The sequence below is a fragment of the Amblyomma americanum genome, unplaced genomic scaffold, assembly GCF_052857255.1.
Source record: "Amblyomma americanum isolate KBUSLIRL-KWMA unplaced genomic scaffold, ASM5285725v1 scaffold_171, whole genome shotgun sequence".
NCBI classification, from domain to species: domain Eukaryota; kingdom Metazoa; phylum Arthropoda; class Arachnida; order Ixodida; family Ixodidae; genus Amblyomma; species Amblyomma americanum.
In genome coordinates this window covers 46,534-69,683 of record NW_027526643.1, presented here as the reverse complement: position 1 = coordinate 69,683, position 23,150 = coordinate 46,534, and the positions used below count along the sequence as shown (strand labels likewise).

The window sequence follows — 23,150 nt, the reverse complement described above, 5'->3', positions numbered from 1 at the left end:
CTGATCTCGCCGATAAAGAACGATGCAAGGCTCGAGAGAACAGAACGCGAGGGTGGAAACCAGATACGCACAAGGATGGCTTCGAAAAGCTCCCGCAGGCGGGACACTCCTTTTCCTTGTTCTTTGTTTTGGCACGTGCCACTGTCTAGGAGGGAGTCACTATATAGAGGGGCGCGCTGCGCTCTTGATTCGAGAGAACAGATTCTGTTGAAGCACCATTAGGGCAGGCAGTGCGAGAACAACGCCGGCGGCAAATTTGCGGGCGAGCAAATGGGGGCTCTGCGTATCGATTGCACCCCGCCAGGGATGAATGGACCCGCGGTGATGAATGGTGCATAAGTAAAGACCCTTTTAGCGACCGAGTGGGAGGAGCAGACGAGCAAAAATGATGCCATAAACGGAGCAGTGAGGGAAAGACGCGGCTCGAGATACGCCGTCAGTCGACTCGAAAAAGCCTACTCACGAACGCAGCGCGAGATAACGAGCTTGCCATTTTATCCCAAATAGGAGCGAACACGAGACCACATGTTGCGGTCCTGTGGCTAGCAGCTGCAGAACCGTCATTTTTCGCTCCTGTGACAGGCAAGTACCTCTGCGCTCGCATTTTTCACTGTCGACGCCGTACACTTGCTAAAGCAGGCCACTCAGCTGAAACAATCATTGCAACGTATACGCCGCCGAAGCCGTGCGCAGCCTTCTATGCACCGCCGAAAGCCCAGTTTCATCGCTTTGTCTCGTGCTCACTTTTTCCAGTCTGAACTTTCGCCTCTTCGTTAAGCGTCGAAAGGTAACCGAGAACGTTTTCGGCGAAAGAAACGCTTGCGGCACACGCTCACAGCGCCGTCGGCTATTACGCCCGCGCACTTGTCTCCTTCGTTTCAACGCGCAACCTTACACCTTAATGGGCGGCTGAAGAGGGTCGCATTCACCTCCTAAGCCTTCTCGCTCTCCTTGAGAACAAGCCACTCCATGTCGGCATAACGGTCGCATCGCACACCCGAGAGCAGAGTCAACAAACCGGCAGATGCGAGGACTCTCTCGCACCGTGCTCGCGCCTCCATCCCCCGCCACTCCCCGCACAGACGCCCATAATCCTGTTTCCCTTTTTCTTCTTTTTTCCATGCTGCGTGGCACAATTCCGGAACGAGACAATGACAAAGCGGGTCCCTATGGCCGCGGTGAAAGCCCTGTAGCTGGCTCCCCCAGCCGACCGCGCGGCGCTTCGTCATCGAGGCAGCAGGCAGCCAGTGCACTTCCCGTACTTTTTCCCCGCCGCTCGTCCCGGGAGCCACGTGTCAAATCAAACATCGCAGTGATAAAGGACCCCGGGCTGCTGCCTCCTCCCGATCGCCGCCACGCCCGCTCCCCCACCCCCGCGCTTCGCTCCCCGGTGCGCGCTCCTTGGCGCCCCTGCGTTGACGAAAGGATCCCCGCGCCAGCGTTCGAGATGACGCTGATAAAGTGGGGGCCGCTCGCTGTTTGCAATGAAATCTGACGTGCCCGCCGATCACGCCGCGGCTACGCCCGCGCCATGTTCCACCCCGCGGGCTGCGGTCGGGGCTCCGCGCAGAAGCCCGCTGGTATGCGCACTTGGCCATCTATTACGCCCGGAATTAGGTCCAGCGGCCCGCCGTAATAGGCGCGTCTTCCGAGTGCCGCGCTGTAAAAAAAACAAAGGAAATCCCGCTCCAGAGCTTCTCATTGTAGAACAGCTTGTGGTGCAACTTCGCTTGTGCGTCAGTCTTTTCAAAAATTAATTCGCCCTTATTACGCCTCAGCTTTCATTTTTCGGACGTCTCATGCTTTCACAAATTTTGAGAGCACTGCTTCCGGTGCCCACATTAGGGATACAATCGGACGATGCTGGGGACGACAAAGGAGCGTGTGCTGTGTATAACTACAGCAATAACAAAAAACTGCGCATACTTCCCCACATCGCAAAGTGCAATGACAACTTCCTTCGTGTAGCATGTCTTAGCTACAGAACTCTCGAGACTAAATTAGTGCAGAAAGTACACGCACAAAGTCAACAAAAGAATTAAGCTCCAATATTCACTTCTTTAAGGCGACGCCGAGATATGTCACGATTTTTGCTACACAATCCATACATTACCTGCAGATACCCACCGCCTGCACTTCCTCAATTGCTACGCGAACGACCTGTATTTGCGAACGGTGGCTAGCAAACACTTGGCAAGCGCGGTAGACGCCGAACTTCCACTTAGAACCACCACCGAATGATATAACGCAACTACCAAAAGTAACAAGCCACTCATTTCCCTACCCTTGTCTGCTCAATGACAACAAATTGACGCACGTTGCTTCTGTCGCGTATATTATCATAACGCATCGATATAAGGGCGACACCTTGGACCAAACCTGCAGTAGTACAAAATGATTCTGCGTTTAGATATTCCCTAACATATCCATGCAAAGGGCGACACCTAATTAGGACTAAACCGCGAGCTGGTCTAAACTTTCTTCTATAAAGTATCGCCAAAGACGCCGAACGCACACAGGCAGCAGTTTGGCCTGCAAACACCAGACGTACTAACGAAAGAGCCACGCCTGCAAATCCCCCTCGACTAGGAGCCATCGATAATGGCGCGCCATTCAGCCGTCCAGTCGCTTCTCGCCACTGACTGAGCCCGGTTCCTTAACTCCCGTCTTCCAAGCTACAGCGTTGATAGCCGCTCACAGCTCGTGTCAGCACAGCGCTCGATAAGATCAGCGAAACGCCGCTCCGCAAGAACTAAATACTCGGTCACAAGTGCCTCCAGCCACGCGACCCTCAATTTACGTTGGGCTTACTTAAGGGAGCTTCACTGGGCGAGATCCGCGCAACTTAATCTCAAAGTGAAGCGAACCGGGGATGATAGGAAACCACTCGGCGCTTATAAAAGCGGCAAGTCAGGGTGCGGAGAGGAGGCAGGCGCCGCCATCTGTCCCCCCCCCCCCCCCCCTTCCTCTCCCCCCTGGAACGCCCCGCTTTTAAAAAGCCAGCTTCCGCTCTTCCCCCTCTCTCGGCCGCCCGTGCGACATCACCCCGTTCCCTAACCTCTTTGTTTTCCCGGAAGGGGGACACCCGCCTGCGTGACTCAATACGCTTTTCGGAGCGGGATCGCCCCGGCAGACGGGAGCGCGAGGTGACGTCACTCCAGCGTAGCGCCGATTTCCGCTGCGCGCTGGTCGCCTCCCGAGCGGCGCCTCCTATACCCGCAACGACCGCTTCCCATCTCCCGAAACGGGGGTTCAATCAGCGGGTGGGGATTATAGAGGGAATTTTTGATGACAATTACCACTCCGAGAAGGGCATTACCCCAAGGCTACACTATGCAATAAGCGCGTATCTGCAGAATCGAGGAAACTACCGCAGACTGACGCACGCCGACCGCAATCCCTGCCTTCGAGGCGGAGCGTATGTTTCCATATTTCTTTTCTCTGTTGCTATGATCAGTGCGTGAGGCCAGGTTAGTGCCGTTGACTGGACCGCAAGCGGAGCACTTACGTAGAAGTTGCCACTTTTGGATGGGCACTGACTGTGTTTAACCTCAGCCTCAGCGTGTGTTTGTGCGGATCACTACAAGACTGGGGCTGTCAGCATCACGTGAACGTGAAATTGCAGCATTAAATATCAATATACCACCGAAAATTGCATCGGTAGTTGGTCATCTGGTGCAATACGAATCTTTTCCTAAGATTTTTTTTTCTACCACAGCCGAGAATCACAATGATTTGTTGAATCACCCACGTAATTTCAACATGAATTCTACATGAAAGCAATGCAGAAATTGTGTTGAGCATGCTCAACTCTAGCACGGTGGCCACTTTTCTGTTGACATTCTACGCTGCCTCAACAATCGACCAGCCCAAGCCCTTCCCGGTCACAACATGATTTCAAGATAGCATGTTGAGCCCGCTCAGAAGAACGTCAACACGACCTCAACGAGCATTTTTGTAAGGGTGGGTTTTCGCTCCCTTAATTTGTATTCTTTAACGTGAGAAAGAATCACAAAAACAGTTTCCCACCGCCTGCACCACCGCTAATCCACACTATACACCAGACTTGCACGTTACATAAATTGATTGCTTGTAATAAATTACATTTTCCTCGAATCTTGTAACGCATTGATTACTTTTTGCCTCGTGTAACGTTCTCAGTAATCCAATCATTTGTCTTTTCCAGTAATCGGTTACTAGTAGCCTGCATTACTTTTTTTTTTTGGAACACAAGTTGTAAGCGAGCCGTATAACCTCGAGAACCTGAACTCGGTGGCGAACACTCGTGTAACCCAGAAATGCCCCTGCGTAAGAGCTACAACGGTCGAGCTGCGGAGAAGCCGCGCGCGAGCGACGATGTTTAGTGAGCCTGGCGTTTGTCTCCTAGCTTAGAGCAGGAGCAGCGAAACGCGGCGCTTTGTGTAACTTCGAGGTGGTGCGCAAGCTTTCCTTATGATAAAGCAACGCACTTTCCTGGGACACGTACACCGTGAAACTCTTCACTGTGGTTATTGATATGTGTTCGCAAGGAAACACGGGAAAGAAAATTTCCAAGAACACTTCGAAAAGCACGAAATTAAGGTATGTACTGCAGCAGTCTATAAACCAAGCAAGCCGCATCAGCTCGTTGTCGCAGTAGTAATCGATTGCGTATGTGCAATCGTTCAGTTACTCATTATGCGCTGTAAGTGACCACACAAAAAAAGTTGCATTTGGGACGAAGCAATCGTAATTTTAATCAGTTACTTGTCTTCTGTAACGTGTACAAGACTGTTCAGCTTGTTGGCTCAATCGCCACATGAATTTGGTTGGGCTTCGACATCTTAACGACAACTTAGCGACATCTTAGCATAGTTATAAGCCGTCTCAACAGGCGACCCATTCAAGCTGCACACAGCTGGGTTATACCGGTGCCTGCTCTATTAGAGGAGGCGCTTTTTATACTATATCTTCGTTCGTTCCAAGGCTCACTCGAACCGCGAGACTCGCTGTATACTATATTCTTGCAATGACGGGGTTCACGTCTGACGTCTTCTTTTCCTTTGAAAAAGACATCCTCTTCTCTTCTCCCGCCCAGGTTGCCTCCCCCCCCGCCCGCTCACCTCTGTCGCTTCTTTTTTCCTCCCGAAGTCACCGTCCTTTTATACGAGCCAGAATATGACGATGCTATAGGAGTACAACTAAGACTAAAGGACAGAAAATCGTGCGCCACGCGAAGACAGAGAACGCTCTAGCCAATTTAACATCAAACTAATTATGCCGTCAATCACGCAAGAGACACGGTCGCCGCGCACGACAGACATCCGCGGGGGAAAAAATGCAAAACAAAAGAACTCGATTGCCGTGGAAACGAACGCAACGCAGGAATAAAGTATGCCGTTCCCCGTAGTGACTCAATAAAGAGAAAAAAAAATTATACAGAGGAAAAGAACTGGAACAAAAAAACAATCCGCGGGACGCGTAAGACGCCAGAGCAAGCTGACAGAGCTGCGACCAAAAAAAAAAAAAAGCCACAATGCTGAAATCAATACCGAGCCCCTCAAACCTAAAGGCCAACAAGAAAAAAAAAATAAACGAAAACGACAAAGTCACCGCTACACGGAGAGTGTGGAAGGGCAAAAGGCAGAAAACTCACTGGAGAAAGTGCGCGCGCGCGCGTGTGGGCGTACACGTTAACGTAAGACTACAGAAGCAAAAGAAAAAACTTAAAGGAAAAACGCGAGCGCGCGGGATACGGAGGCGGGAAGAGTATGGAGCAGCAGATTTATAAACCGAGAGCGCAACGGGCAGCGCGATTTGAAAAACGCTCAACAAAAGAACGAGCGAAGAAGGTCGAAGCACAGAGAAGGCAGGAACTGAGCAAGAGGTAAAAGACAAGAAAGAAAATGCGACCGAGAAAAAGAGAAAAAAGGGGAAAAAAAAGAGCAGTAATCTTCCGCGCAGCAGAACTACATCCCAGAGGTTAGAAACGAAGTTCGTAGGAGGGCGGAGAGAGCGGAGAGAGCTTAAAAGCGAGTTGCAGTGCGTAGGGAAGGCAGGGGAGGGGGGTGCGAAGAAGAAAAAAAAAGTTAAAAGGAAGGGAAGCAACGAATGAGAGAGAACGACAATATCGCGGGCACTTCCCTCTACAGCCCGCTACCTTCCAAGGAAGAAGAAAAGCGCAATTACCGGGGCCTGAAAGAGAGAGGGTGTAGAGGGACCGACATGGGGGCGGAAAATGGAAAATAAAAACCTCCACTGCCGAGGAGAAGGTAGTAGGATGAAATCAGGCGTGCGGCTTGCAAATACAGACGCTGCTCGAGACAACCGTAGCCGATAAAGAAAATAAAAAGTGTTGGAATGAACAGGAAATAAAGAGACGGTCGGGGGGGAACGGAGCGCCAGACAAAAGGGGGACGGAGAGAGGAATCCGAAGGAAAAACAAGGAGTCGGCGGGCGTACGGCGGTAGAGGGAGGCAGCGAAGGGGAGTGGAGTTCAATAACGAGGAAAAACGCAAGAAATGGAAGCAGAGAAGTGTAACGCAAGAACGAGTGGCATCAAGCGCAAAGGCGCGCATCAACGGCGAAGTTGGGACGAGCGCGACCAGGCATGGGAAGCGAGGCGGGCGGGGAGCGCAGGCAGGGGAAAATCAAAACAAGGCAAAAAGAAGCGAGAACAATGGTAATAATAGTGAGAATAAAAAACAAAAAGAAAGGTCTACCCTTGCGAGGCATTCATAAGGGCAGTTCGGGGGCCAGAAAAGAACAAGAGGGAAAGTGTAATGCAAGTTAAGGAGGGCGGAACTAAATAAAGAATGAAGGCGAAAATAAAACAGGCAGGCTGGCCTCGCTTCTTACTGGCGAATAAAAGGTACAGACCGACAGAGAGAGAGAGAGAAGGGAGAACAAAAAAGAAAAGAGGCGTCCGAGAAAGTGAAATCGGGAGACGTAGGGAAGAAGCGGAACTCAAAACGATAAGCTTCTCCTCCATTTGCTACGCGGCAGTGTTTTTTCCCCCGGACCGTGCCTACGATGGTAGTGGCGCCTCCTTTCGGCGTGCGCCAGGATCCACGCGGATTCCGCTCATTTTTATTATTATTTTTACTTTCGTTCCTTCCTCCCTCTTCCCAATGCTCGTCTCTTCGGTTTTCGTATCGACCTAGATTTACTTTCTCCCCCCCCCCCCCCCCCATTTTTTTTTTTTTCTGAACGAACAAATGGCAGGGAGCCCTTCTGAGCTTCGTGATGGCGATGGTTGGAAAAGAACGTGTCATAACAAGCACAGGCTGTCTGTCTGTCTGTCTGTCTTCAGACAGGGCGAGAGAAATATCGAGCGAAACGGCGGAAAAAAGGGTGAGGGGGAAACCTGGACGCGAGGGAACCGAGGCGCCGATTGACACGCGGCGTGAGCGCTTTTTACGCCGTCGTTTCATGGGCGATGCTTGTTCCGTTCTTCCGTAGTTTTTCTTCCGCGCCGCCTGGGCCTAGCTCCTCTCATCGGTGCGCGTCCATGCAAATTTCTGCCGCCTTCATTCAAGCACGATTGAGAGCGAGCGAGAGCGAACGTCGGGGATTCTTGATTTGCACGCCATATATATACGGAGAGGAGATTGAAAAAAGGAGACCAACGGAAGGAACGCCGAACGGAAGAGCGAATAAATGCCGTTGCTGCATTCTCATGGAAACAGCGCGCCGGTGTTCACGACGTTTCGGCAGAAGCTAGCAGTGCGGCGTAGCCATCAGTGAAGGTGTGGGAACCTGAGTGCTATAAGAGCGCTAAGCACGAGGACAAACACGGGACTGGGCGATCACGCGTCACTGACGAAAAACAAAGTTGGCGATGACAGAGAGGTGCCCCGCTGCGGTGGCTCAGTGGTTAGGGCGCTCGACTACTGATCCGGAGTTCCCGGGCTCGAACCCGACCGCGGCGGCTGCGTTTTTATGGAGGCGAAACGCTAAGGGGCCCGTGTGCTGTGCGATGTCAGTGCACGCTAAAGATCTCCAGGTGGTCGAAATTATTCCGGAGCCCTCCACTACGGCACCTCTTTCTTCCTTTCTTCTTTCACTCCCTCCTTTACCCTTCACTTACGGCGCGGTTCAGGTGTCCAACGATATATGAGACAGATACTGCGCCATTTCCTTTCCCCCTAAAACCAATTATTTATTTATTTATTTATGACAGAGATGTGGGCTAACTGTAACCGTAAGGAAACACGCTTCTCGCGTACCAAGTTCGCCTGCGCCACGAATTCCTCGAAGGGAGTGTGCGCGAACGCAGGCACGCGAAATATGAGACATACAAGTACATAGCACCTTGCGACTAAAAACTGAGGCAACGGATGTGGTACGAAACAAACGTAAAAAAAAAAAGAGAACAGACAGCCTAACGGTCGCATCATTAAAACTCCCCTAAAGGGCGTCTGAGATGATCCCAAGGGAAGTGACGCTGGCGTCGCGTTGGAATGGGCTTAATGCTCAAACTGCGAAAGGTAAGATTTGGTGTGCCAAGATTATTGTTTACCCCCATGCGCGCGCTTATGAGCCATGCAGGGCTGTAATGAATCCATGCTCTTATTTTACCGCGGAGTTGGCGGTGACGGTGACAGCGACACGATTGGCGAGGAGCGCTAGAGAGCGGGCCGGAGCGCGGCTAATAAGTGCCTTAGCGCGCAAAAAAAAAAAGAAAAGAAAAGAGAGAGATATGTGCATCGACAATGGTTCGTGACGACTTACGCTATGGCGAAGTGTCATCCCACGCTCCCAAGTGTTCTAGTCTCGGGAACGTGGCAGACGCCAGTCTTTCCGTAACAGTTCATGAACAGCTGACGGCGTCAGCAGGTGATCACTCTCACATGTCACACAGAGCGCGGTGGTGTTACGAAGGCTAACACTAGTCATCCCGGGCAAGAAAAAAAAAGAGAGAAAGGAAAAGGACGAAAAGAAAATTAGAAATGGAGAACAATTGAAGCTATTAGCACGCCAGCTGCACAAACATGCAAGATGAGCTTGTAATTCGTTAACGCGCGCAGCGAGGCCGTTCCTGCCGCAGCCGGATGCATTTAGTGTCGCGAACGCGTAAATTACCGAGTTGCTCAGCTTCGGAATGACATTTCGCTGCCAGTGCGTAGGCAATGGGACGCCGCTACCCTCTCTTCGAATGTGGCACCGGCGGCGGGGGTGGGAATGACAGAGGAGTGGGAGAAAGAAGAGTGGGGAGAGCGTGACAACGCGGAGCGGCGCACGAAGCAGAAGAAAAACAAGGAGGGAAGAAAGGGGGCGGCCCGCTCGACTTCCCGGGAAAGCGCCTTCGCCCCCGCGCGCCGTCTTTCGCCCCTTTTCCAGCTCCCGAATTTCGAGACGTGGGCGCTGCGCGCAGGGCGACGCGTGGGCTCCGCTCTGCTCGCCGCCCCGGGAAGAGCCGGGGTGGATGGAGACAGGCCGCCGGTCGCAGCTCCGCTGCTTCTTTCTCCTCCTCGTGAAGAACTCGCTCACAGCGGTGGCGGCCCGTTTGGCAAATGACAGCGGGGAGGGGGGGACCTGAACAAACCGAGAACAATATTCGCCCCTTTTTGTTTGGTCCGCTTATGGATTGCTGCGCTCGTCGGAGCTCTTCCAGGTGGAGCATCCACCTCGTATTCCGCGTAGGGTTCAAATGCGCGGTTCAAATGCAGCGGCCGCCGGTAACACGACGGTTGTTTCGAAACAGTACACACGCCAAGCCCGCGCACATATATTTGCCAGCTTCTCTCGAAGTCTTTTGCGACCAGGCACGTTCCGGCGACGTTTCCAGTCAAACGCTAAATGGATCGGAGAGTTCCGGCATGCACTGTACGCTCACTCGACGAGTACGCTGCGATTCAGTGCTCGTACATTTTTTACTAATGCTTGCGAAGAAACACTGTGGCGTAGTTGTTGAATCGTCGCAGTGTCCCGCAACGATCATATTAAGTTGACGTCTTGCGGCTGAGCCACGGGTTTCGGGGGGTTTTCTCGCGAACTACTTCAACTCGTTGCCTGCCTCACGTACCCCCGACCAAGGTGAGTTCGAGGCTAGAGCAGTTGCTGTTTCCTGCCACCGGCGTCTGCTTTTTGTCCACCCAGCCCGCACCCGGAGACAGTATTCACTTAAAGTGAAAACGCGCCATGCTTGGCCAGCGCCGTCGCGGAGAACAACATGCCATGACATGACATGACATGAACAGAATAGCGGTATCAGATGGTTCTATGCAAGACATTGCATTCTAGCAAAGTAGCCGGGCAGTTATAGGCAGGACGCTTCCCGGCTTCTTCTAAGCTACCTTCACGACACTTAAAAGGACTCTGATTAATGATGGCGGTGGCACCTTGAGACTTTTCTGGATGCCCGTGCCAGTGGTAGCAAGCGAGTTCTAGGTGACAAAACCCTGCCACAAATGCTCGGCATTAATAGATCATCTCATGGCGTATTCCAATAGGCGGTTCGGATCGTTTGTCCGCATCCCCAAAGGAGCAAGATATCTAAAAAGTCTAGGGACCATATCGTCGCGGTCCAACCAGAACTCAGGGTCTGAATCCAAATCGCCCACTGAAATGCGCTTTTCGGCTTCGTGGTGCAAGAAAACTTCCTACAAATCGGCGATCGAAATATGCCGTAAGTGTCGCTGCGGTTGACCAATTGCCGCGAGTGTGACGCACGGCTAGTCGCCACCAGCTTACAGCAACCTCTACCTCGTGGCGAGGCATGACTGGCCAGCCTCTCACTTCATGCATAGATACCTGGTGTTAATCGCCAGTATACCAATTCCTATCAATGTCCGACACCTGCTCCACAGCGCCATCTATAATAGGTTGCGAGCCGATCAAGAACGAAGCGGAAAATGCCCCTCTAATAAAACCCCCCAGCCAATGGCGTCGACCGATTCGCATGTACTCGTGGTTAATCCCCTTGGACCTGCTAGCTTGACATTGCAGGAGGTGGCAAACGAAACGGGTTTAACCACGGATTGATCAAATTAACCGAGGCGTCACGAAAATCGGTCGATGCCATTGGCTGGAGGGCCTCTTTCGAGGGGCATCTTCCGCTTCCTTCTTGACCTGTATCCGACAATAGCGATGCTTAGTGGCGCCCTCTCTCTAATTAATTCGACGATCTCTGTCTTTAACGATTATTAAACGTATAAAAACTTCAAAGAGACACCGAGGTCAACTCCATCCAATTATTGTTCTTAGTAACAATTCATTTTCTGGATCTTTCTGACTGTGTTGACGCTTGTCCGGCAGCAAAAGACCCCTTGATCGCCGACAAAGTTGGGACTTGCAAATTTTCCCGCCGTTCGATTCAAACTCGTGACGTACTTACCGAAAAGGAGGAGCTGCCGTCGTATTGAGGTGAATGGCGGTGTAGCGCAGCCTGTGGGGTCCGCGACGAAAATCGGTGTCGACGCACGCGTTTTACTTGCGGAATCGGCCGGTGGTGGCGACACCTGTACTTCGTTTACTGGTCTTTTCTAGCTTATAAAAGCTCCGTTTTCGGTGAGAGTGGTACCCTTTCGATTCAGGCCAACTTCTACTTGTCCTCAGATGTTCGCAATTTATTTTAGCCTCTCTGCGCAGCGACAGGAAGGCATTCACTATCTACAGTTAGTTCCAGCACTTCTAGCAGAGCATAATAATCGTTGACATAAAAGGTTTTATTCGCCGCTTATCAACGAGGTGAAATTGCGGCGAATTTTGTGACTTCAGCGAATCATTAGCCAGATTTAACAACAAAATATGGGGAAAGGAAAGATTACCAAAGACCGTGGAGAAAGTGCTTGAGGTGGTGTCGCTCTCGACTAGCCTTGCTATTTCTGTCCCGTCAATTCCCATTCGGTTCATAACTGTCGCAAGCATCTGCTGATGCGGACTATAAGGATCACGCAGCCTGTATTGCAAGGCACGTGTGCAGTAACAAATGTCGGTTCGCTGAAGACCGGATTATATCATGATTTTTTTTTAAACTTCAAATGTCGTTTCATCGTGTGCTCTGTGATAATTTCGTACGCGACGTCGTCACTTGCGTGGGCATGTGTTATTCGACCGATGCCAGCCGCAAATGCCTTGAGAACTACCCGGGGGAAAGTGACGCCACCACCTTGCGACATTCGTGCGAGTTTTAGCAGAGCTTGACCTTCCTCACTTCTAGGCACTGAATGGCAGCAGTTCACTGAGTAGCTAAGGGGCTCCTGGTTGTAATCACATCAACAGGCCTGCATAAAACCTGCCACTTTAAACAATTTTTCACCACATCTAACTTGAGAGGTACTTTGGCGAGTATCAATGGCCGTGCCATACCTCACAGCCAGCATCAAACCAGGCAGCTGACTTTGGCCTGTCACGTCCATTAGTGAATTCTCTCTACATAGTATATGCAAGGTACTTTAAGAAAATGGGACTTTCTCTACTCACCTCCGTCACTCTTCAACTCGAGCTGGCTTACGGTGGGAACTGGAGTCAGCAGTCTCGGACTCTGCACGAGGAGAACGAGGTACAAAATGAAGTAAGCCACGAGCGTGCATTCCGAACACAATCTCGACACGGACGCTTAATTCCGACGGAAACTGCTTACAGGGATCAGTTGTCCTGTACTAATTGGACTGTACTGAAAAACGCTACAACTATGCCATGTCTCAACAGACCCGTACAACTTTGTGGCTGCTGTGAGCTGGCGTCAGCCGATCGGGAACCCCCAAATGACAAGCCCGTGCGCATGTAAAAGACGGTCCGTGGTTGGCTCGAGCCTTGACTGTCGCATCGTTAATTATCGCACAGCTGGTCGGCTTCCCGGTCAATTACAAACCGTTTCTAGCCACGCGAACTCACGTTAGCCGGTACCAGCTCTAGCTTCCAGAACGCCAAGTGATGGGTTTCTGTAGCACGAGCATAATAAAACTGAACGAAACGTTCCGAGCTTTTATAGTTCTCAAATGTCTCAACATCGCGAGCTTCCAGAATTGTATCCGGAAATGCACGGACGTCCAGCGCTCAAGTTCTCCCCAATGCGACGTCCCGTACGGGCGGAGTACCAGTGGCTCGCATAAGACTACCAATGACCATGAGAACGATAAGCCCTCCACCCTGCGCCGCCTGGAAAGACAGGTGTTGAGCAAGACGAAACTCATTTGCATGTCTAGCTGCGTAAGCATTTTTCCTTAGTGAGAACATGGCGCGCTCACCATCAGTACCACTACTCTTCTCCTGAAACAACGAAAAGACAACACAAAACAAAAACGCGCGCTCTACGAGCCTGAGAAATGCATGGTAAAGAAAATGCAACAGGCAAAGACAGCCATGGACACAAGAACATGGCGAACATACCAGTAAGGAAAAAAAATAAAATAAAGCACAAGACCAACAAAACTTGACTCGAAACACAGCATATATAGAGAAGGCACGGAGTGATAGCATGAACCGGCGATATCGTAATTATGTTATCTCCCATTCCCTCTACTTGCTCTCATATGCATGCTCTTTTTAAGGGCCGCCACTCCAAGCCCCCCAAGACACGCCGAACTTCAAATGGAGTTTCGCGCAGCGTTCAACTCACGACGAGCACCTAGCTACGGCACCTAACGGAATTACGGGACTAATCACAAGCTACACAGACTTGTCCAGGTCTGGCTCGCCGCCTTTTTCTCGCTGCCTCACCGTTCCGGGAGCTTCACTATAAACATGCAGGAGTTTCACGTGTTCATTACCGCGCATAGGAATTGTGCACGCATCAGCCACTGCGCATAGTATGTGAAGTTCGTAGCCCTCTGCGCACCCAGGCGCCCAGTTTCTGCAGTCTACCCATATGTAACCGGCGAGTTAGGCATTGCCCAGATCAGTCTTGTACACGCTATAGATAACAAGTCAGCAATTACAATTAGTTACTTCATCTGAGATGTAACTAATTTCAGTGGTCAACTACAGCGCATCGAAAGTAACTGAACAATTAGAGAGAAGTAATCGATTACTATTACATTATTCCTCATCCATCTTTATTAGCATAATACAAATACTAGACGAAGAATGAGCCGGTGCGGCTTGTTTGATGTGCAGTCCCTTGCAGTATACTATACGCTGGTCATTTCGCCTGCAAGCTGTTTTTCTAAGTTTCCTTCGGAAATTCTTTCACGCTCCCTTGTGAACACATCAGTAGCGACGCTGAAGGGCATTTCGATGTAAGCGAAGGAGGAAATGCGTTGCTTTAATATACAAAGACCTTGCGCCCCACCTTTAGAAGTTACGCAAAGCTCAGCGCTTCGCTGTTGTGCGCGCTCTGAGGGGTCAAAGCCCGAGCTCGCTAAACATGACATTCCGTTTGTGTCGCCGCGGTGAAATGCGAGGCGTGGAACAGGGGGCTGTCGTCAAATGCGGGCAGTTGGGACTCGCATGCGCGGACGTTCTCGCGCGGCTTGTTCGCAGCTCGACTGACTGCAGCTCTAACCCAAGGGATGCGCTACAGTGATGTTTGCCACCGAGTTCAGGCAGCAGATTACTAGCATTCGATTCTGAAAAGAAATAATTAGATTACCTGAACGCTACAACTTACGAAATATAATCAACGCACCACAAGCTTCGACTGAGGAAATGTAATTTTATTAGAAATTACTTGTATCGCGCTATGTAGTACAAGTCTGGTCCAGAACATGCAAGTGCTGAAACTATAATGAAGCGCGGCCGCACTGCGCCGTATCTCGTTACGGCAAGCAGTTGCGGTATCGGAATGGAAGCAAGGTGGTGTAGAGGTTCTGGCCAGAAGAACACCTGCGGTCCGTCGTATTTGGGAAGAAAGAGCAAGCAGCTCGAACGCAGCGGAGGGTGTCTCAGCTAACATGGTTCAAAGCTGTAGGTTCAAACATGTGCCGAGGCACTCTGAGACGGCGCGACCAAATGCATGTTGCTGGCTATTGTATGGAGGAAGTCACACTTTTTTTGTATACTGATTAACTGCATAATTAGTCGAGATTAATTAACCAACTTCGCAAGCAGAGAAGTTGGGCAAAAAAAATTCCACTCAGAAAGTTGTAGGACGGTTCCCAAAATGTCCGATTGAACAGTTTCGAATTTCCCATCTAATTACGCATTAGATTTTCCCGCTTGCTACAGATGCCCGCGAAATATAAAAAAAAGTACCAAGTGGCATGCCCACTCGCGCGACGCGATTGCAGTGCTCTTAAAAGTTCCGCCTACAAACGAACAAATCATTTGGCCGGGTGTGCTGCCGCTTAAAAAGGTGCCCGGACAGGGACGCAGGCACTGGCCGTGCGATTTACGGCAGCGTCAACACATCGGTTTGGTCCAAGACCCTTTTCCCAAACATTTCGCCCCAGAAAAGACGAGGACCATGCCAGGGGAAATCTTGTACCGATCAGAAAACCGGTGGGTACCCGGAGGAACTGCTTATCGGTATCATGAACCGCGGTGACGGAAGCATATCGCTGGCGTAAAATCGCGCGCTATGCGCTGTCGCCTTTTGAGAGTAGTAGTAGTAGTAGTAGTAGTAGTAGTAGTAGTAGTAGTAGTAGTAGTAGTAGTAGAACACATTATTCGCAAAAAGGTAGGATCTTTTTTTTTTTTGTATTTCGCGGGCATATGCAGTGAGCGGAAAAAACCAATACGTAATAGATGGAAAGTTACAACCTGTTCATTCGGATATTTTGCGTACCGTTCTTTCAACTTCCTGATTGGAATTTTTTGCCTAACTTCGATGCTTGCGAGGTTGGTTAATTAATCTCGACTAATGCAATTAAGAACACAAAAAGAATTGGAGGCGACACTTAAGCTCCACCTTAAGGGCATGATGCGATAGCGTTAATGGGTTAATTAATGCCAATATATGCGGAATTGGCCATTCTCGAATTTGCGTTCATAGATCCCTGGGGATGGATCATCATACCACACCAGGCGCAGCGGTTAAGCGATGGGCCACTGCCCTGCGATGGCATGTGCTGCCACCGGTGGGTCTTGTGCGACCTAGGTTTCTCTTCCCAAGCGACCAATCCCTAATTTAGCGGCCACCTGCCACGGTGGTCAGTTTGCTCACAATCCGCTGGCTGGTTGCGATGACGCCACAAGGTCACGTGACCTAGGTGGCCCACTTGGTTGCTTCTCTGTGGCTTTTCCGCTCACAACGCTGACGGCGCTGGATTTTCTGCCCAACGAGACCTTTGACGCTATCGCGTTAATAGTGCTATAGTTGCCCCATACAATAGCCATCAACAACATTTAGTCGCGTCCGTCTTGAGTGCTGGGCATATTTTGAAACTCTCGTCAAAGATGGCGGGGGCACTCTGCATATAGTAATTTCTGGCGCTTTCTGCGCCTCAAGGCGGCGGAATCTCGGAGGCGCAAAGCGCAGAAAGGCGGAAAATGAGCACTTGACTCGAGGGGGAAGAAGGGGAAGGAGCCGAGAGGGCTCGCGACATCGGGGCGAGCGCGCGCGCACCAAGCGGCCTCCGCCCGCGGATGTGGGAATCAATATCGCGATTCCCGCGCGACGCGCGCAGGAGAGAGCCCCCTCGCCGCCGGTGGCGCGACCTGCCGGGGCCGGTTTCTCGACCCATCAAGACCGCCGCGATCCGGACAGATCGCGGGATCAACGCCACGCAGCCGCGGAGGGGCCGAGCGAGCCCGCTAATCGATCACCCGCGGAGGTCACGCAAAAGCAAACCCGCTCCGACGACGGCATCGTGCTTGGGATTACCACTTTTTAGGGGCCACTCCTCTCCGCGCAACCGGCAGTCTCCCTCGCCGGCGCAGCGCGCTCGCGACACTTGATCTTCAAGTTTCGCGCCGGCTCCTCCTTTCTCCCTTCCCTCATCCGCCCCTGGCGGGAACAAAGCGCTCCGGCGGATTCGCGTCGACCAGTTGTTGCGCTCGCGCCGCGGTGCAGAGGAGGCCCCCCGAACCGCTTCTTCTTCTAACGCCTCGACAGCGCTGGACCGGGAAGCGCTAAACAAATCGCCCGTGCAGAACCTTCTCGAAAACCGGAGACGCGCCAGTGTAGATACGCCCTGCCAGCACAACGCTGCCTTAAGAAGACGTACGCAGGAGGAAGTGGAGGAAAAACAAAACAATAAAGCTGTCGTTCTCCGTTTTTGCGCAAACTGCGGTTACCTACGGCCTCCTCAACGCCAGCCATTGCCACTCGACGCCAGCCGTTTAATAATATATGATGGGCGCCGGGGTAATAGACCGCTTATTCTGCATTACGCGGTAATACTCCCAAGCACATTGCTGGGAGTCATTGGTGATGTTTAAGTAGTCATTAGTCAAACCTGACCCGACACCTTCGCAATGGTTGTCAGCGATTTTTATCGAAGCCTTACTTCTCGACGATGGTCAGCCGCTCATTACTTGCTGCATGCCGACTCTGACTGTGGTCGCAATTACGCTGATAGGGCAACGTCTCTTGATTGTTCGGTTCATAAAAGAAAAAGCATTACGAGGAAGTGGAGGGAGGCAATACGTGCTTTCACTATATACTTGGTTTATAGGGGTTTAACGTCCCAAAGCGACTCAGGCTATGAGGGACGCCGTAGTGAAGGGCTCCGGAAATTTCGACCACCTGGGGTTCTTTAACGTGCACTGACGTCGTACAGTACACGGGGCTCTAGCATTTCGTCCCCAACGATACGGGACCGCCGCGGCAGGTATCGAACCCGCGTCTTTCGGGTCAGCAGCCGAGCGCCATAACCACTGAGCCACCACGGCTGCCAAGTCTGTTATATTTCACTGCACCTTCCTTCCATACTGATCACAAAAAATCACAAAAATTATCATGCTAACAGACAACAGCACACAACTGCACCTATAATCTATGTGGTGTTAGTTTATGCACACCAAGGGCGTGTGGAGGTGCTACTTTCCGCATAGCACGCCTTTTCAACATCAACAACATTAGGCCCGTTTCCGGAAATGAGCCCTCGATAACAGCTCGCGAATCAATGAGTCGTTCCATGCCTCCTGGATCTTGCTTCCTTCGCTGTCAACGAGCGTACAAGATTGCAGCCCCTCGGAGGCAGTGGTAGAAGCCAGTGTTGGACGTGACGCGTTGGTAAACAGAACGACTTTCGAGGCCAACGCTCAAGTGGCAGAGGAGAGAGCAGTGGGCGTAGGCGAGAAATGGTGGCGCGGATAACGTCGGCGGCTGACTTCCGCTGAACCCGGAATGTCGGAACAACGCGAGAATGCTCGCAGCGAGTCACGTGCGACGGTCCGGGTGTTGTCAACATGGCGGGCTGCCGAGCGGCGTCGCTCCCAGGGGGCGCCACTTGACGCGGCGCCGCACGCCGACGCCCGCCCCGGCAGAGATGGACGACCGCACCGAAATAGAGGAGAGGCTACGACAAATTGCGACATTCCAGGCACCGACGAGAGGCGAGCACGCAGCCGATTTAGATCCGCGCAAGACCCAGACTGCGGGGGAAAACAACGCTCCGCCGATCGCAGCGGGCAGATAGTCCGAAACAACTTGCCGCAGCCCCGCGCAGCCCAGCAAGGAAAACCGCTCCGGCCGGCTGCCATTTAGCGAACATTGTCTCTCTAAACCAGCGACGAAGAAGGCATCAACTAACCGAACACGTTATCAAACACCCGCTGTGCTTCCCGAGCGGGTTCAAATGGCGACAATGCAGGTGCAAGACAGAGTGCCGCGAAGAACGACGGCTGTGAAGCTGCTATGCAGCGTAAGAGACGTTGCCTATGACCTATAAGAAGGAGAACGAGGCAGCTGAAGCGTCACGAGGAAGGAGCTCAGCGCGCGCGACCGATGCATAAAAGCACGCGATCACCGCAGCTGCAGAGTGTGACGCAATCAATGCTGTCGTGTCCTGCAGCCCTCGAGACGGGTCTGACATTTAAGAGCTGCTCGATCGAACGATGCCTCCGTGGTGCGCGCGATCTCACGCCGCCGGCACATTCGCTGCCGCTGCGCAACAAGTGAACGCACAGGCGCGACTGGCGCACGCATCGTCGCCATACTTTAGTCGCACACAACTCAAGAACGAAGCGGCAGATGCCCTTCAAAAGAGGCCCTCCAGCCAATGGCGTCGGTCGAGTTACATGACACCCGCGGTTGGTTAACACAATTAGGCCCTGGTTTTTCCCCTTGCATCTTGGCCCCCTGCGATTTCACGTTAGCAGGTCCAAGGGGATCGGTAGGGGGGGGGGGGGGGGGGAGAATAGGTCAAGGAGGAGAATCGGTCGACGCCACTGGCTGGAGGGGATCCTTCGAGGGGCATTTTGCGTTTCGTTCTTTAATTGCGCCTATCAGCGACCTACGCGTGCCACGCAGTGCATCGAGCGCTACATTTTCAAACCCCTTGCACTGCACGATTCGCGGTGCCGTAAGCGATGCAGCAGCAATAGCCGCCGCGGGAATAAAGGGAGCTAAATGCTGCTGTGATTGGGGAAACCGGACGAAGCCGTCCCGCTGTGCCGTCGTATGTAACGGGCAAATCGTTGCAATGAAGCGTGACATGACGGCCAAGTTAGCGTTAAACGCTCCTCCCTCCTCCTTTCTGTACGGCGGCGGAGGGTGCTGCCAGGCAGAATGCGCCCCCCCCCCCCCCCCCTCCGCGCACACACACACTCATGTGCGTGCGCGCATGCACAAGACGAAAACGCGAGATCAGAAAGCAGCCTTCAGCGGCGAAACTCCGCGCACTCTCCCCCAGTCGCGCTCGCTACGGGTGCTCCGGTAAATGCCGAAAACCGCGGGGTCGGGAAGGCTTTGCCAGCAGCTACGTCATCGGGGTGCGTGCCATTGTGCGACGCTGCCGAGAGCAGGGAATGCGCGATCGTCACACGGGAAAGCCGGGTCGCTCCCGCACCGCCGGCTCCCAGCGTGCGGTGCCACGTTTCTCCTCGGGCTGGCTTTGCAGGGCATCGCTGGAGGGGCTTGGCTCGCTTCGCGCACTCGACGCGACGGGAGGCGACGAGGGGCCCGGCTCCGGCTCGCGACTGGGCGCCGATGGCGCAGACAGCGAGGCGTTACGCGGCTAACCCGAGCGAATGGGCGCCATCACGCTTTCCTTTTTTTTTTTCCCCTTCTGCATGCGCGTTGTCTGCCCTAGAGCGTGACTAAACTAAGTCTGGCGGCGCCTCGCGACTCTGCTAATTTCCAAGCGACATGGATTGGCCCTAGAAGACAGAGAGATAGACAACGGTGATGATTAGCGCGCCTTTTCCAGCTTCGTCCTGCTCGTCTCGAAACCAGCTGAAAGTTATGACATGGGCTCACTGAATGGGCACACAATTGCACACAACACCGAACGAAGCAGCGGACCAAGCTGCCGAAGGCTGGCTTACGACCCTCACCCAGCATCCACTGCAGCGTTACATCGAATAGGAAGTCGGCAAGACGTATACGACTCCACCCCATCCCCTTCCAAAGGCCCGGACGCTTCACCCGCCGGTTTTGACAGGGGGGTGGCAGCAACAATCTGAACATTTCAGGCAAAGCACAGATTTCCTGCAGTACCACGATTAGAGAGAGCCGGCACAGCTCGACGCCACAAATGCCGACACAACCACAAACACTACTGCACTATACGGTCCCACAGCCACCATTGTGGAAGAAAAGGGCGAGGACGCTGGACGTATGATCCCCTTGTGAGGTTGCAGGAACTTGGAGGAACGGCATGCGCATGATTCGCCGCACTTGAGCGTCCCCCGAAGACGCAGGAAGAGCGGGCGGCGACCGACGACGGAAGGCGCACTCCTGCCGTTCAAAGGGTCTCAAAGCAACGCCAGCAATCCATTGCAGACAAGCTCATCAACGGGAAATAAATGCATACTGACACAGCGCGGGAGAGCGGGGACTCGGATGGACGCAGTGTGTCCCGCCTCTTCCGCGCTGTATCACTTCGGTGTCGCACCAACTAGCCCAGAGAGTCACCTCAGTGAAATAAAGACGCCCGACTACTACTGACCACACTGTGCTGAATGAGCTCCGTCAATAGCGATAGCGACCTGCACCGAGGCGGACCAGCGTCGAAAGCCGGAGCGCGTGCCCCCGGGACGGGCGCATTTTTTCTCCCTCGGGTCGGGGCGCCTGACCCGGCGAGCAACGACCTGGCGGCGCCCACAAAGAGGCCCGCGTCTATGTTAAATCACTGTCCCATAGCAGGCACCCAAACGGCGGCGCAGTTGTTTATGGTCGTCGCGGGGCCGCCTGTCAGGCCAGGTTGCGCTAATTCTCGCCGCGCCCTCCTCCTGTGTCGATGGCCTGGCGGGGCCCATTGTCTCAACACCATCGCGCGTGAGACGGGCACATGCCGGAAGACCCCAGACACCCGTCAAGAAAGCGACGCCCGTGGCTACTCGGGCCTCCGCGCGGAACCTGTTCGCCGAGGGGGCAGGCGCCCTCCCCCTCGCGGCTGGCGTGCGTGTTTATATAGTGGTAGCACCGTAAGCGAGACCATCGCCGCCCCCCCCCTCCCCCTGGTGGAGGGTTCCGCTTCGCTGCCCCCGCCTGGCGCCGCGGCCCTCGCCTCCGCCGACATCACCGCAGCATCTGCAACAATACTGGGTCAGGCCCAGCCGCGGCGTTAACGCCAGCCCAAGTACCGAACAGAGGGAAAAACGGGCGACACGCACGCACGCTCGCTGTGCGGTCAACATTCTGCACGGATACTCTAGGAAGGAACATGCAACCGCCGCAGTCTCTTCCGCACAATGGCGCTCCACAGAGCAGTTCATGCCCCCACACAGCATACCGTCACTGCCTTCACTGAACACGCTGCATGTAATTTTACAACCATGCTTCCAAGCGCTATATTACATCGCAGGCTGCAAATCTGCTGCCGCCTATAGCAGTCGGATGTTTTGGTTCGTGTGCTGCGAGCTCATCAATGCTGCGTTTCTGCTCTTAGGTTTGCTGAATAAGCCGACACCTCATTCGATGTTAAACTCATGCAGGATAAGACTCCAGAAAAGTCTCAGCAAGTTTCGATAATTCAGCTCAATTTTTAAAAGAATGCGACACTCATTTCTTTGAACAATCAAATCCACTGTCCCTATAAGCTTCACAATGTAGGTGCAAGGTGTGCACGAATATAATTCACCGCAATTGCCCCTTCACAAAACCGAAAATGCGACACTACCACCCTTTCCAAATCAATTCAAAGCTACCGACGAGCAACAGAATGCATAATCGCGACGCTCGCAGCCATATTCACCGCCAACTTCAAAAGCAGGGGGTGTACGCCCATGAAGGCGGTAACCCGCACCTGTTGAATAGGCATTTTAAGGACGATGACGCGGAGGCCGCGCAAGGAGGCAGGCAGGCATTAAATGACGGTTCGTCAAGAATCTGGTTTTTCTCACAGCGCACGGCTACCAGACGAGCAACAAACGATCACAGCCGAAAGAAACCCGAACTGCACAGGACGCCAGGGCGACGAGTGTAACAAATATACGAAGAGAGGTTACCGCGTATGAAGAAAAGCAGCGAGGGGAGCAACGCCACGTGAGAAAGAAACACGAGCATGAAATACGCGTGTTTGGTGGAGAGAAGGAAGAGCAGCGGCAAAGGGAGATCATAAAAGAGCCCGCGGGCAAGCCAGCCAGAGAGAGAGAGATGAGAACGAAAAAGGTAAAAGGATGAGAATCGGAGGGCGAGGGAAGAAGGATGGGAGAAACACACCCCGCGAAGAGAAGAGAGAGAGAACCGAAATGTGGTCAGTTTCGCAGCCCGCCCTGCGAGTCCGCCTGCTCCCGCCCGTGATTTACGTTCAACGACCGGCATGCGACACCCGAAGCGAACGGAGGTACACGGAGCGTATACGAGAGGGGGCCACTGCGCATCGCACGCACGCAGAAAAGGAAGCCGGAGGGAGAGTGCGACGGCGGACGCAGTCGAAAAGAGAGCGCCGCAGAAAGGAGGATAACGCGCGGGTCTCTCCCCTCTCGCCACGATATAAACACACATAGCCACGAACAAAGACGCGTCGAGGGGAGCAGGGGCCAGCCGCCTCCCCTCGTCCCGATGAAGGAGCCGCCGCCGCCGCTACTTCGTCAGAGTGGCGTACAAACTGTGTGGAATGCGCGTCGGGCCGTGTGCGTGCGTGAGCGGAGGCGAGTCCGCGAAAAGTCGCCGCCGCCGTACTCCGGCGGAGTGTGCCTCTCTCTCCCCCGCGCCGTTCACGCGCCGGCCGGCCTCC

General features: G+C 53.1%; 1 long non-coding RNA gene across 1 annotated transcript in view; it reads right to left on the bottom strand.

Annotated features, from left to right (window-relative positions):
• The window catches only part of LOC144112466 (uncharacterized), a 105,545-nt gene extending 93,078 nt beyond the window's left edge, over positions 1-12,467 (bottom strand). Inside the window, exon 1 of the long non-coding RNA XR_013310266.1 lies at positions 12,406-12,467. This is a non-coding gene — a long non-coding RNA (uncharacterized LOC144112466). The remainder of the gene's footprint in view (positions 1-12,405) is intronic.
• Between the last annotated feature and the right edge of the window lie 10,683 nt (positions 12,468-23,150).